This window comes from Tenebrio molitor, chromosome 8, assembly GCF_963966145.1.
Source record: "Tenebrio molitor chromosome 8, icTenMoli1.1, whole genome shotgun sequence".
Lineage (NCBI taxonomy): Eukaryota > Metazoa > Arthropoda > Insecta > Coleoptera > Tenebrionidae > Tenebrio > Tenebrio molitor.
This window is the reverse complement of record NC_091053.1, coordinates 7,279,159-7,294,353: the sequence shown is the minus strand read 5'-3', so window position 1 is coordinate 7,294,353 and position 15,195 is coordinate 7,279,159. Positions and strand designations below refer to the sequence as shown.

The 15,195-nt window shown below is 33.4% G+C and overlaps 2 long non-coding RNA genes across 3 annotated transcripts; both read right to left on the bottom strand.

The window, feature by feature from the left end:
• Nucleotides 1–2,719: 2,719 nt before the first annotated feature.
• Nucleotides 2,720–3,801, bottom strand: LOC138137116 (uncharacterized). The gene is made up of 2 exons (XR_011161559.1): nt 3,236–3,801; nt 2,720–3,178 (listed from the first exon to the last, which is right to left on the bottom strand). It is a non-coding gene; the product is annotated as an uncharacterized lncRNA (long non-coding RNA).
• Nucleotides 3,802–11,640: 7,839 nt separating this feature from the next.
• LOC138137179 (uncharacterized) lies at nt 11,641–13,121 on the bottom strand. 2 transcript variants are annotated; one of them, XR_011161615.1, is made up of 2 exons: nt 12,513–13,121; nt 11,641–12,459 (listed from the first exon to the last, which is right to left on the bottom strand). It is a non-coding gene; the product is annotated as an uncharacterized lncRNA (long non-coding RNA). The 2 variants fall into 2 exon arrangements; XR_011161616.1 differs by having other exon boundaries at nt 12,518–13,121.
• Between the last annotated feature and the right edge of the window lie 2,074 nt (nt 13,122–15,195).

Sequence of the window (15,195 nt, the reverse complement as noted above, 5' to 3'; positions counted from 1 at the left end):
TGACACTTTGAAAAGATACGTCAATCATTGTTGAGCGCAGCGGAAGCTAGATAAAGTTGGCCATGGCGTGGAGAGACTGACGGCTCCATCTATGATCTGCCAGCCCTATCACACATACGGTAGGCTTATTATAACTTCAAAAGTGTCATGAAGTTTCAAAAAGATATGAAAATCAAACGAAAATATGTAATAGTCTTGTAAAACTGGAAAATATATAACTATATTTAATACATCATTTACATAAAACAATGGAAAAGGAACAAAACTCGAAAGTAACGTAATTTTAAAAAGCATAAAGGAGTGATAACTAAAGAACATACCTAAATGGGTGGATAGGTAGGTAGGTATGTAGGTACCTCTTTGGTAGATACGTAGTATTATAATTTTAAAACCTTTCCACTTATGGGTTTATTAGCAATTGATTTTCTTTTTATGGAATCAGTTTTTTGTGACCAACTATTATTTAAAAGTGGTTTCATCAATAATTCTATAATAACTACAAATTTTGTCTTTATGTGTGTTACAGATAAAGAGGGAATTACGAATTAAATGTGGAAGTAAAATTGTTACGAGTTGTTTGCAAATATTTTCTTGGGCCAAATATGATAAAATTTCTGTGGTGGCAATATCTGCCAATTCTTTAAAAAAACTTACAAACTGATAATTTGGATAAGAACGATTTTGAAGATTAATTGAACGTAAAAGAGGACCAGGGGTTGAAAAAGACAATATAGGAAAGAGACAACTGTCGCAGTGAAATATTTCATTTAATTTTTTTACAATATACCCTGCTATGAAAGCAACAGAAGCTGCATATTTGGGGTTACTGCAATTAAAAATAATAATTGGTTTACTTAAATTTCGAATTTTCTCTAACAGTCGAAAGGGTAGTATCAAGTCCGGTTCACATTTTTCCGCCAAACTGACAAAAAAACACGGTTTCCCCATCAACCCATAAAAATTTATGTTAAAAATTTTGCAACAGATGGGGCTAGTTACCAAACGATTTTTTTAGGTTAGCTGAACTTTAGACCCTTATTGGGACGGCCGTATGGAGCGCAGCGGAAGCTAGATGAAGTTGGCCATGGCTTATTATAACTCACGGCATTTCATCTGTCCAATTACCGTAGACTGTCCAACGACTGTATAGTTTACCCTATGTCAAGTTTATCCAAACTGCAAAGTTGCCACATAAATTTTTGTACATAGTTGCCATATTTATCCACAACCATTTTGAATCACCTAAAGTTGACTCAAGTTGCATAAAACCAATTTGGATTTGCAACAGCAATTTTATGGCATTAGTCGTTTGAAATTACTTTAAAACTGTATCTACTTATATGGAAAATATTCAATCCAAACTATGATTTTCAGGTCCCTTTGTGCCTTTATTTGGTTCAAAAGTATTGAAAACATGCAGTTGCAAATGACAACTGGTTTTTTGCAACTTGAGTCAGCTATAGTATTATAATAGTAACGAAGAAGAAGTAACAAAAGCTGTGAACTTCCGTAATATAAAGACTATTCCACTATAGCTGGCGCGGCGAACCAGTGGAGTAGTCACGAGGTGTCGACGTAATAGCTCTTAGCGACATCATGAGAAGCCTGATTTATACTGCCTCACTAAGTTTGAATTTGTGCGAGAAATTTAAACCCTCCTGAAAATACGAACAAGTCCGAAGTGACAACGTGGGCGCGGAAAGGTATTGGAAGTTGAACAAAACTATTGTTTTAAATGGAAACGAGGCAACCTACTATACAAATTAGTCAGTTCTACCAACCTTGATGTGTCAGGTGCGCATACATAAATGGCGAAAATACCTAAATGCAATAAAGCCACACAGATACCTGGAAACATAAATACAATGGGTTGTTAGAGGGGTGGAGAGTGGAGACCTTTACACTTTGACCAAAAAGTTGGGCAGTAAATAATTAGTACCTACACAAAAGTGTTCACTGGGAATAATTCAAGGGGATTAAAACGAACTAAAGTCCGGTCAACGAACAGATATACAAGGAGCGGCAAAAGTATGGAATAAATTCCTTAAAAATTAAACAAAATTTTTTTCAAAAAAATCTTTGGACAGGTCAATTTTAGTTAAAAAAAATACATATTTTAGTATCAAAGAAAATTCCAAGCAGTCATTTGTTTTCGAGTTATGACGTCATCGATAGTTTTTTTAAATGGAAATCCTCTATTTTTTTTCTTGATTCTGATATCCCTTTTAATTATCTAAATGACAATATAAAAATTTTGTTATCTTACATAAGGAAATTTTTGAGAAAAAAATAATAAAGTTGGAAAAATTTAAATTTTATAAAGAACAAAAACAAGTCAAAAAATCAAGTAGGTAAATCAAATAGTCAAATGTTACTGTCAATTTCATTCGTATGTGTTATTTGTTTTACAAAACGTTTTCGAAAATGACTCATTTACAACGTATAGAAATTTTAATTTTGATTGGGTGCGTGGATAAAACTAAAGTCTATTTTTTCCTGGTAGGCGCGTGCGTGCGCATCTCCGAAAGGTAGAATCACATAGCTAAGATTTTTAGCAGGATGCAGGAATTGTTAGTATTTTTGGTTGCATATAATCTAGGGGGATCATTATTTTTGGTTGCATATTAAAACACATGTTCATGATTTAATTTTTGTATAATTTGTAAAATGTAAACAAAAAAGTTTATGAATAAACTCGTGGAAAAATTGATAACAAATATTAAATGTACATTTTTTATTTTTATTTAATACATACAGGAGTTAATTTGGGTACAAAACAACTCCATACTTTTGGATTCAATCGTTAATTTCAAATAAAATAAAATAATCATCACCGCACTTTTCACCTAAATAAAAATAATTACAGTGACATTGACAAAAATTGACAGTTCACATGAAAGCAGCAAAAATTTCATAACATGGACATGGCCTGCTTCGACTACAATCATTTATAATAACCATGTATTTTGCAAGAGAAAAGGAAAAGGCTTAATTTACACAGCATCAATTGTAGGAATTCTGTTTGCAGAGAAAAATGAGTGCACTGTTTTTCGAATGAGATATTTGTGATGTTCATCCAATTGAATCATACATTTCCTATCAGGTTTCTTCGGTGCCTGTAATTGCCCACACTTCTTTTCTTCCGCCAAGTATCGTTGAATGGTTCTAAATCCACAACCTTCAACACAAAGTAATTAAGCTGTGATACAACAAAAAAAAAATCAGAAAACAATACCAGTATAATCTGCAGTTTTTTCCATTTGAGCCGTCTTGGTTAACTCGGCAAAATCCTTGGAGATCTCACGAAATACTTTAACGATCATTTCTTTCTCGGCTTGTGAGAAATTTGCTATATGCATTAATAAAAAACTGTTACTTTCTGTTAGCATAAATCCAACTTACTTATTTGGTGATCGAAATTGAGACATCTTGTTGACATATAAGAACTTCTTAACCTCTAAGAACTGTTTTTTTAATAAATAAATGGACACAACACAAAACAAACAAAAAAACACACACAAACCACGAAAGGAAAATTAAGACATGATGAAACAAAAATGGCAGCTTGGACCTGATTGACAGTACAGAAACAGAACACTGTAATATTGCACATTTCTCCAGTGTAAGTAGAAAAATAAAGTAGCCAATAGGAAAGTCGCATTTCGTTGCAGGATTTTGTAAATGCGCACGCACGCGCCTACCAGGAAAAAATAGACTATAGATAAAACTAAAACAGGGGGAATTTCTTCATAAACTTGCTTATTGTCAACAAGCTGGAGGATGGCAATTCGAACATTGAATTCCATAATTTTAAGTACATACTTACTAACACAGTTTTTTACTCGTTTTTGTTTGTTATAAAATTTATTTTTTCAACTTTATTATTTTTTTTCTCAAAAATTTCCTTATGTAAGATAACAAAATTTTTATACTGGCGTTTAGACAATTAAAAGGCCTATCAGAATCAAGAACAAAAATAGGGGGTTTCTATTTAAAAAAAACTATCGATGACGTCATAACTCGAAAACAAATGACTGCTTGGAATTTTATTTTGTATTAAAATACAGGGTGTCCCAAAAATGGCGCTCAATCTCTTGAGGGGTTAAACTATTTGAAGAGTTGAGTTCAATTTCGTTGTGAATTTTTTTTCCTTTGACTATTTTCTAAGATACACATTTTAAAATAAGAAAATTTGGCAACATCGGTTGGTATGCACAATCAACTAAACCAATTCTCCTTTGAGGTCAATGTTGCCACTGTTATTTTAGCGTATTTTGGTAGGTCATTACTCTAAAAAGAATTACTTCGGTGTTGTTCCACTACCTAAAGAGGTCTTGGAAAAAGTAACATTGTAAAGTAATTTATAATTCAGCTGTAAAATTTGGTAATAAAGGAGATACATCTCTTTGAAATTACCATATTTAAAAGCAAGTTATACAAAATCTGTTGGTCCGATCAAATTTTCTATTGAGATTTACCTTCCCAGACTTCTATTCTTTAAGACCCTTAGGAGATTGGGCGCCATTTTTGAGACACCCTGTATGTATTTTTATAAACTAAAATAGACCTGTCCAAAGATTTTTTTGAAAAAAAATTTGTTTAATTTCTAATGAATTTATTCCATACTTTTGCCGCTCACTGTAGTAATAAAAAAAGAGGATGTGGCCTATAGTTCATTTTTAATGCTGTAGAAAAAGTCAGGCAGCCCAATATACACTTTCAATAGTTCACTAGATTCCTATTTCAATTTTGTAAATTACTTCAATCCACGATGCCATATGCCACAATAAATGCATTAACATCAAGTCGTGTCACTGTCAATTAGGTATTAAACTTAAAGGCTAGTTTGGTCAAGGCTTTTTATACTTTATTATGGATGAGATGCACAGAACAAATTATGTTCAACGAAAATGTAAATCGTCCTTATCCGTATTCGTAAAAAACATGATTTTGAACGTTTAGAAACATGTCTACAGAGTGATCAACAAGAAACCAAATCAAGAGTGCTACCTCATCTTTTGTTTTATCGAAACGTATTTCTATCATGAATCAGCCACTTTTACTTACTTGCTGTGCACTCGTTTTGTTGGTTGCCTACCTCTCAAAAATCTATTATTAATTGCCTTTATAATTTTTTTGTAATTCATGAATAATAGATTTAAAAGAAAGTTAGAATTAATTATTATTTATTATTGATTAAGGAAAAAACACACAGTTACACAAAATTCCTTCATAAGGCACAATCTTTAGATACAACATTTTAAAAATAATTATTTTTTACAATTCTTTGTTTTGTTGTTTTCTCTAAGAAAAGGACAAAAGTTATTATTCTCTAATTTTTGGGTAATTGAGAACTTACTCGTATCTTTTCTAGCAGTGTTTAAAACATTTAAATTACTCCAAGGTCAGAAAAAAAAAGTTTTCACAAACACTGCTCAAAATGTTCTCCATTGTGGTCCAGACAGAATCAAACTCGCCTCTCATAATTTCAAAAACCCTTATGAAGCTGTCAATTTGTTTAGGGTAATGTGTGGGTTTTATTACTTGCAACACACAAAGGGAAACAAATTAATATCCTTCTTAAAAATTTCCTGATAAGTGCCAGAACACAATTTAACTTGTTGTCTTAAACGCCTTATGGAAGTTGAGGGATGTTCCTTGATAATTTATTGAACATTTTGCACCATTTCTAAAATGTGAACTAAGGATTGACCTGACTTCTTCTTAATGATGGATTATAATTTGCTAAAATTATGCACTATAATTTTAAGACATTGATAAACTTGTTGATAACCAATACCATCAGGTTCGGACATCTGGCTTGAAATTCTTCGGTGTAAGGGGGTACAAAGTAAGGCCAGTCTTCATTTTCTTGTTTCACCCTCTTTCAAAAATAATCTAATAAAAATGCCTTCTCTTTAATGGTAAAACCCATTTTACAACTTATTCTGGGATAATTATTGCTTACAACTTCAATAAACGTCTGTAAACTTTGCCGATATCGAAGATTTATTTTCTAGGTTAAATCACTTAAATTGTCAACAACAACAACCTTGAATTTTGAAATGTGACATTTCAAGGAAGCATCTCCGTACCAGTGGCGTCGCGTTTGGTAATAAAGATGATAATTTACTTACTCTTACAAATGTAAAATGTTGCTCTTATTTAATATTATAAATTGTTTCCCTTATCTTATAATAATAATAAAATGCACAATTATAATTCCAACGTCTAAAATTCATAAGGTATCATTTTTTATTAAGTAGCGTTTAAGACCATAAATTGTCTACGCCCATGTTTTGACCGCTTATGTGCATATGATTTTGCTACGACGTGACCGATAATTTGCAACGCTTGCTCTGATTTGGATTCTTGTTGATCACTCTGTATGATGAACATGCGCAACTTAAGGTTGGGGATACGGTTAAACTAAAGAAAAGTAGATGTGGGAATTGGATGTGCGTATTGAAGTGACCGTGGAACCATTGATTATACACCTTGGAGAGTGTGATGACGATTCGAATTAACCCGAAGAATTCAAAGATGACAGTTGATTTTTGAAATCAATAATATGTCTGAGTTATCGTTAATTATTGTTTCTACATATTTACTAACTTACTGTTTTTTTATTCATTTTCTCATTTTAATTAAAATTTATTATCAAATGTCAAAACCTTGTCAGACTGACGGAAATTTTGACAAACAGAATTTTTAGCAGCATCGTGGATCCATATCAATTATAAATGAATCTAAGGTATCTAGTCAGCATTGATAACTGTATATTGGGCTGCCTAACTTTTTCTACAGCATTAAAAAATGAACTATAGTTTCAAAATGAAGCAGGTTCTTTGCCACTTGTCATTGTTACAAGAATGTGATATATGTATATGCCATTCACGATGTTTTGGCATAAGGAGAGGCTATGATTTCATTTTTTAACGTTGGATACATGTTTGATTTCTGTCATCTCTGCTGTCACTAAAGTGCCTGACATGGGGATCTATCAAAATGAACGTAACATGTTGCCGAATTTACCATAATCATAATTAAGCGACATTAAAACGTATTGATGGTGTTTGTATTAGACTGCAGAACATATTTTCAGTAAGTTACAGTGAAGTCAAGTTCTTTTTATGTATAAATTGAATCGTAGGTGAGTACAAGATAAATATGTAGCACGGATAGTGAAGGAAGAAACAACGACCCAATTGAAATGGCACAGGGGTTTTGTAAGACCTATTACAACTTCGCGATAGAGTTCTGAATTTATGGCTTGAGTCCATTTTTAAATGTACTGAAATTTGCCAACATTTTTGTAGATATTGTGAAGAACTTATTTCGGAAGATTGGGGAAAATTAATGGGAAATCTTTCATTTGAAAACGTTTTTCCTTTAATAATTTCATTAGGAGAATCTGACTCGGAATTTGATTGGGATTTTGATGCAGGTAATGATGATTCAGAATTTTCTGATGAAATTATGGAAGTTGAATAGTTTTGTTCTTTTTTGTCATGGACGATGGGTGTGTAAATATTTTGCAGAAAGATTCGAATAAAGTAAGGCTTAATAAGTAGGTACAAGATTTTATACAATCTAGTTCCAGGAACGTTTTGGTTAAAATGAAAAATTCATTGAGAAATTACTAATTGGTTGATTAAGACACTGTATAGATGGGTTATCTAAGTGGTGCTTAAATTAACAGGAGCCACTTTGTCTTTCGGTCCCGGTCCCTACTATTCTGTAGTCTGTTCAAGTCAGTTTCCTGTTTTGTTAAAATGGATTAAAAATGTGTGAGTATTGTTTTATTGTAAACTAGTAAAACTGACAACAATGCACTAGACAATGACGCAGTTTATAACCTCAAACTTAGAAAAACATAACCTAATTCAACAGACAGATTTACTGCCAACTTAAATGCACTTTTTCCATGGCCTCCCCTTATGCCAAAACATCGTGAATGGTATATAGTTAATAGATTGAGAAAAATGTTGCATTCATTGACGTGCAGATCTTCTCCAAACATGAACACGTGGTGAAACTGCCAAAGCGAGGTTAAAACTAATGAAATGCCGTCAAGTAATTTTTGTGGATGTACATCAGGCCTTCAAAAGTCTGCGCACGTTTTGAATAAGCCAATTGGAAGCTGCTATTTAAAATACGGGAGCACTAGGGAGCATTTTATTACTATATCTGTTGGTTGGCCCGACTTTAGTGCACTTATAAATCGTGAAAAGCAAAGCCACAGACCCACTCTAAAACCTTTGATTATAAAATCAAAGCTAAAACTTAGTGCCCTGTTTAACAACTTGAACCAGACTGCCTTACGCTCCTTCGAAAGCTCACAAATGTTAACGCATGATATATGGGTATGATCGAGATTTGATTCATAATTTAGCATAGAATTCAAAAATGAAATCAAACTGGGTAGGTTCCATTTAAAAAATCATAACTTTAGTGTTTTTATAATATTGGGACACCTGTATATATATGTACCGCAATATTTTCCGAATATGCAGTAGAAGCTTAGCTATCATCTAGAAAAAAGAAAAAGTTGATATCTTTAATAACAAACAAGTTATGGAGCTTTTTCAGAACTCTGAGACAGCCTGTATACAGGGTGATTCATCTTTCACCGCCAGTGGCAAAATGACCCTTAAGGATTGAGAAAAATGTATGAAATTTACAGATTTGATTTGTCGAAAAATTTACTTTCGGCCGGTATAATTTATTTCAAAAAAAGCTTTTTAATTATACCTGAATCATAATATGTACCTGTTTTTGACACTAAAATGCGTGCGAAAAAGGGCCTTTAAAACACTAAAGCATTAAGGGTTGGTTAGGTAACAACAAATTCACCTACATTTTGAACAATGATAAATAGACATTTATACACAATTTATGATAGAAACGAAACAACAACAATTGACATAATTAGGTACATAATATTTTTGTTTTATAATACAAAAATTTCCAATAATATTGCGGAATCTGGAAAAGTGCCCCGAATGCTTGCAGCGTTTCCACGTTGAATGGCAAGGGAAATCCTCTCGAAAAGGAATTTCTTTGATTTTGAATCGCCTGATTCCGCGATAAGTCGGTTTCCGATGACATTAATGAAATCGATGGCTTCTTTGCACCAAGGGCCTAAGGTTTCAAATGCTAAACCTTTAAACACGTAGTTTGACGAAATGATTGAACTAAGTATATTTGCTATGTTTGCGTTTGCAAGCCATTTCAGCGGCAAAACCTAAAACTTCACAAGTTTTCAAAACGTAACTGTCTGCAAGTGTATCTACAACAGTAACGTCCCAAACCAAAGGTTGACTTTTAATCCACGGTACTAAAGTCATCCTATCTGGGCGTTTTCCGTCATCCCGAGACAGTCCGTTTGGTTCTAAAGTTGAATTCACATGAATAGAAGTTAAAGACCGGTTGATAATAGAATTAATTTCAGTGTGTCTTGAAAATCTACCACTGCTTTTGGAACAACTTAGACCATGAATGCCAATTTTGTCAACTTTCGCATTGCATTTGCAAATATGAGGTGTACAAAGATTACAACCCAATCTTAAACCAATACAAACTTGGAAGGAAGTGTTATCTAAAAGAGTACCAATATTAGGAGAAGGTATTGCATGTAACCAAGATCCTGATTCTCTGCATTGCAAAGCCTTAAAACGAGCCAAGTCTCTAGGTGAATTAAAGATTAAGTCATTGGCAATTATTCGTTTGATATTAATATTATCCCAATTCTTCTGAAATTGTGGGATTGTTGCCCTTTCGTTCTCATATTCTACATCCCAGACTGCTAAAGCTTCATCATAATGGTGAATAATAAGCTCATTATCCTTTGAATTTAGTAATAAAAAAACAAACTTTTTAACCCCATGAATTGAAGATAGGAAAGCAGGGCGGCAAATATCGGAAATGCGGCGAATTCGCAGACCACCAAATCTAATCGGTAAAGTGGACTGACACCATTGTAAATCAGTTAAACGTAAATTAAGTATTCTTTCTAAAGAAGGCTTTAAAGAAGAATCAATTGAATTAACATAATTAGAAAATTTTCAAAATGGAGTTGTCCTTAATAAAAAATTAAATTTTGGTATGAAAAGACAGTTTTTGATTAAAGTATAAGCCACGTGTCTGTTAAGGAGTTCAGCTTTGTTTAAAAGATTTTCAACTGCAATTATAGTTTTTTCGACAGTGTTTTTGAAACCTTGGTCAAACATTGGAGAGCCTAAAAGAGATAAACCTTCTCGCTCACAGATTTTAATGCCTGGTGCAAAATTTTGAAATTCCTTTATGACTTTTAAATCTGTGTCTCCAGAACAGCAAAAGATCTCGCATTTGTTAAAGTTTAATTCAAGGCCAGTTTCCTGAGATAAATTGATAACTTTCTTAAAGTCGGATTAAACTACTTCTGGGTAATCAGCTAAGGTTCCATCATCTAAATACCATATATTCAGTTGAGAATCCAAAGATGAAACAATTGTTTGAATGATGGCAAGACTAAAAATCATGGGACCGCAGGGATCTCCTTGCATTAATTAATGATTAATGACACAGATTACTTCGGAAAAGGTATTTTGAATTTACTTTTTTTGTTATAATTTTCAGATTGTAGTGCAGGTAGGTATAATAAAAAATAGCGTATGATAGTTTTTGAATTAAATCGATTTTAATGGAAAAATTGCTTTTATTGGTACTCGTTGATTTTTGTGTTGTAAATTTTCTTTAACAATGACTACCCTGTAAAGCTGACCTGCTTAGGTGAATTTGTTCGATTTTACGAATAAATTTGTAAAGGACCCACTGCGGTGGCAATAAAGATTCCCTGATAGATCTTATTGTTAAGATATTGGGACATTATGTCGTAAATCATGAAGCAAATACAAATTTGAATATCAAAATGCGTTTATTTCAATAATTGAGAAAATGCCAAAAGTTGACCTAATTAACTTATAAATTTCATTTTTCGTAATTATGTGCCTTATGAATAATAAATTAGATCTGCAAAATATGAAAACGAAACTATGTATAATTTTTAAGGTCAATTTTGCCACCGGCGGTAAAAGATAAATCACCCTGTATAGGCTCCTGCCTCGTGGCTTGTCCTAAAGTGTTATTGTATTACTTTCATTTAGGTGTTTTGGTCAGTTATGAGCCTCGTTGTCTTAATAATTTTATGTACAAATGTAACAGTTTATAGAAATAAGGGATAAGGAAAAATAGTATATTATGTTATGAGGAGCAAAAATGAAGTTTTTTGTGCTGCGGCTGGTAGATTGGCTGCCGAACGCAGTGGAGATAATAACTTTATCTGCCGCTCGTCAGCTCGTTAGATGCCATGACAATGAAGTGACACTTTAGCATTATCAATGCAGCAGGATAATGTCATAATTTACGGACGTTTGAAGAAAAAAGTTTTTTTTCTTCAAAATAATGCTAAAGTGTCACTTCATTGTCATGGCATCTAACGAGCTGACGAGCGGCAGATGAAGTTATTATCTCCGCTGAGGGCGTCCGTGAAGTTATTTTGTGTGCAACCGTACGCGAAATAAGCACTTCGCGTGCCTAGAGCAGGCCGCGAAATTGAATTTCGCAGCCGTTGCCTTGACGACGGCCGTAAAAGTAAAAGTCATTTCAATATTTATTTATTATCACAATTACAACATATCTATCTCTGTATTTGCGGTGTGATCTTACAAAATCTGGATTGGGTACAGTTAAAGTTTGATTTATGCCAGTTTTTGTGTCAGGAACGGCCGCTATTAGTACAGAATTTTCATCCGGTTTGAAGTTCCCGCCAATTTCAAATGGAGTGGTCGCCTGATGATTCGATGATTGACGTATTGACGAGTCGGTAAAAAAGATCGATCTAGAACAGACACGTATGAATTAGGTTAATTTTCCACCGGTCAAAAAGGGAAATATCTAGTAAGTAGTAACATATCCTGAATCCTGAATGGCATCAACAGACATTTTGGTTTATTTGTCTCTTCGCACGGCATCTGATATTTCCACGATTAAAATAACCTAAAACTTATAACAGAATTTAACGTTTACCCGCCACAATAAATAAATTCCAGTAAATAGGTAAGCCAATGCAACATTATGCGACAGGGTTTTCACATTCTTCTTGTTACATCAGTCTCAAAGTCACTGTAACATTTTTTATATTGCTGTTTCGATTTTTCAGGTTTCAAATGCGACACTGCACAATTTATAATCTTTTTTTAACTCTGGATGAGTACACGGAACAAGAGCTGCATATTTGCGGTATAATCTTACAAATTCTGGATTGGTGACAGTAAAAGTTCGTTTTATGTCAGTTTTTGTGTCAGGAACGGCCACTATTAATACAGAATGTTCATCCTTGATGTCATCGATAGACATTTTGGTTAGTTCGTCATCGTCTCTTCGCATGGCTCCTAATATTCCCATGATTAAAATGACCTAAAAAAAAAGGGCAGATTATACAGCAAATTGATCTGGTCTCGTGTCAATACCTTACACTTTTTCACCTGATAACCAACTGACTTTTTCAAAAAAGGTACCAATTTCAGAAACTTCGTAACACCAATGCCATCCCGTATGTTCAGCGTGAGCTTCAACATTGAATATGTACTCCATAAAGTTGAACTTTTCACAGTTTTTGATTTTTCCATTAAATAAGCCAAAACAACATTCTCCGACACCGTTTTCACATTATTTTTATTACACTGCTCTTTAAAGTCATTGTAACACTTATCGTACTGCCGTTTGGACTTTTCTGGTATTAAATTGGACACTGCACAATCTGGGGAAGTAGACGGAACAAAAACGTTGTAATTTTTTTGCGACATTTTTCCAATTTTTCTCAAAATGAATTGTTTTATTTATGTCGTTTCCATAGCGACATGGCGACATGTAGGCCGACTTTATTTTTATTGACAGTGAAGGAAATTTTACTTGTTCATTTTATAATTACAAATTTTCGGGTTGCACACAAAATGTTGTGTACACCTTGGCTACAAAATCCTTTGACGACCTCGAGATTGTCTTGTCTCGGCCGCCAAGCGGCCTTGACGACAATTTTTCTCTCGGTTCGTCAAAGTAGGATTTCGCAGCCTTGCTATACAAATAACTAATCTCCGCTGATGAGCGGCAGTAAAGTAAACTAGCTAAATCATTTGAAATTCCTACCTGGTTTCTTAACATGTCTTAAATAATTTGTTGTGAAGGTTTGAAGAAAAAATAGTATATGTTATTCGGAGCAAAAATGGTTTTATGTGCTTTGGCTGGTTTGTCTGCCTCACTGCGTTCGGCAGCCAATCTACCAGCCGCAGTACATAAAACTTCATTTTTGCTCCTCATAACATAATATACTATTTGTTTCTGGTTTTATTTACATACATTATTTATGCTTGTTTTACACGGTCAAAGAAATTGATGAATTTTTTGACCTTGAATTTATTGTTGCGTGTCATACACAAAATTGTTGTGAATAAATTGACGACAATAAATTGATGAATAAACTGTCAAAATAAAACCAGCTCTAATTTTTCGTGTTACATTGTTACATTCTAGTTACATTGCGGATTATAAAGTAAACTCTGTCCACTCATAGATTGCTTGACATAAATGTTACTAAAAATATTCACTCTACGCTACAACAAATAGATCCGGCGCGAAATTTTAAAAAATGGAAAGAGCAGGTTTACACGTGATGTTTTATTATTATTCTGCATGTTTGCACTTAGGAAAGACGAAAGACGAAAGAATACTTCAGTACTTCAGTACAGTAGGAGTAATATTATATTAGGTTTTATTAATACAGGGTATTTCACGAGTAATAATGTGCCCGACGGAATAAAAAATGCAACCCACAATACATTTTGGAATTTCCGAAAAAGCTGGCTACTGAAATTAAAATATCCAGCTTTTTTGCGGAAATGGCTAAACAGTTAAACACAAGCAAGAGATTATTTAATAAGTATGTATGTACTATTTAATGCATGAACAAAAATTACCTCTGTATCATTTTCGATGTTTGTAATTAGATTCTTGAGGCACGCACTCACTTCACAAACTTAAAAAAAATCAACAAAAAATCGCAACGGAACAGATCAAAACAGCAACACGATCAAAACTAATAACTTTTAAAACCAGAGAATCTCAAAACAAAGCTCTAAAGATGAAAAAACGCAAATCTAACAGACAGAACTGACAATTTCAAATTTGAAATGTCATATAATTTATTTTTTTGTTCGACACTGTCAGAATTTGAGAATTTTCTCCTATGTGAACGGATTTTGATAAATGTCACAACTTGTCAAAACGAAACGTCAAGCTAATTTTAAAGGTTTTAAGCGATTTGGAGCCTTTAAGGGGCTCGTCGAACAAAAAAACGTTGTATTCAACTCGTTTGTGTGTAAATTGGGCGAGTGAAACGAGCGTTTTAAAGGCCCACAAGTGCCAAAAAAGGCCCAATTTACACACAAACTCGTCAAATAAACTACTATTTCGAGTGGGTTTCATAACAACCAATGAGAATCAGTGGCGCGAATGCTTCAAGATATTACCAACACAATCTATGATACTTTCTTAATATTTTAATGTTATGGTTTGGGGATTTTGTTATCTAAGGATATTTAAAAAAATGCAGTGGACGTAGTCTACGAACTTTAGTGTGAAGACTGTGAAGTTACATGTGAGGGTATCGTTTCGGCAACCGGCGTATTATTGTCATCGTTTATATTATATTATAGTGTTTATTTGTTTTGATATTGAAAGGGAATGTAAATAATATCGCGCGTTCAAATGAAATCCTGGGCTGGGAAGGCGTTGGAAACCATCAATTGTTGTGCCTTTTTAAAGCGTGAAGCGTAAAGCGTGACAGCTAACCTAAAATTTAAAGCCAAAATTTTTTTCTTTTTTTTCTTCCTTTGCAATATTTTACATCAAAAATAGAATAACGTAACGATTCCTATTCTCGAAGCAAATATCTAAGGGCACCCTTTGCCGAAAACAAACATGTTCAATTATGTCCCGATTAAACATAAACAAATGTCATTCGTGTCAAACGGCGGGAAATTCAAACTTTACACTGTTCTAAACGGTTTAATTTTTCCAACGCCTACTCAGCCCAGGATTTCATTTGAACGCTCCATAATATACCTGTCAGTGTCATAACATTGTCACCCCAACAAG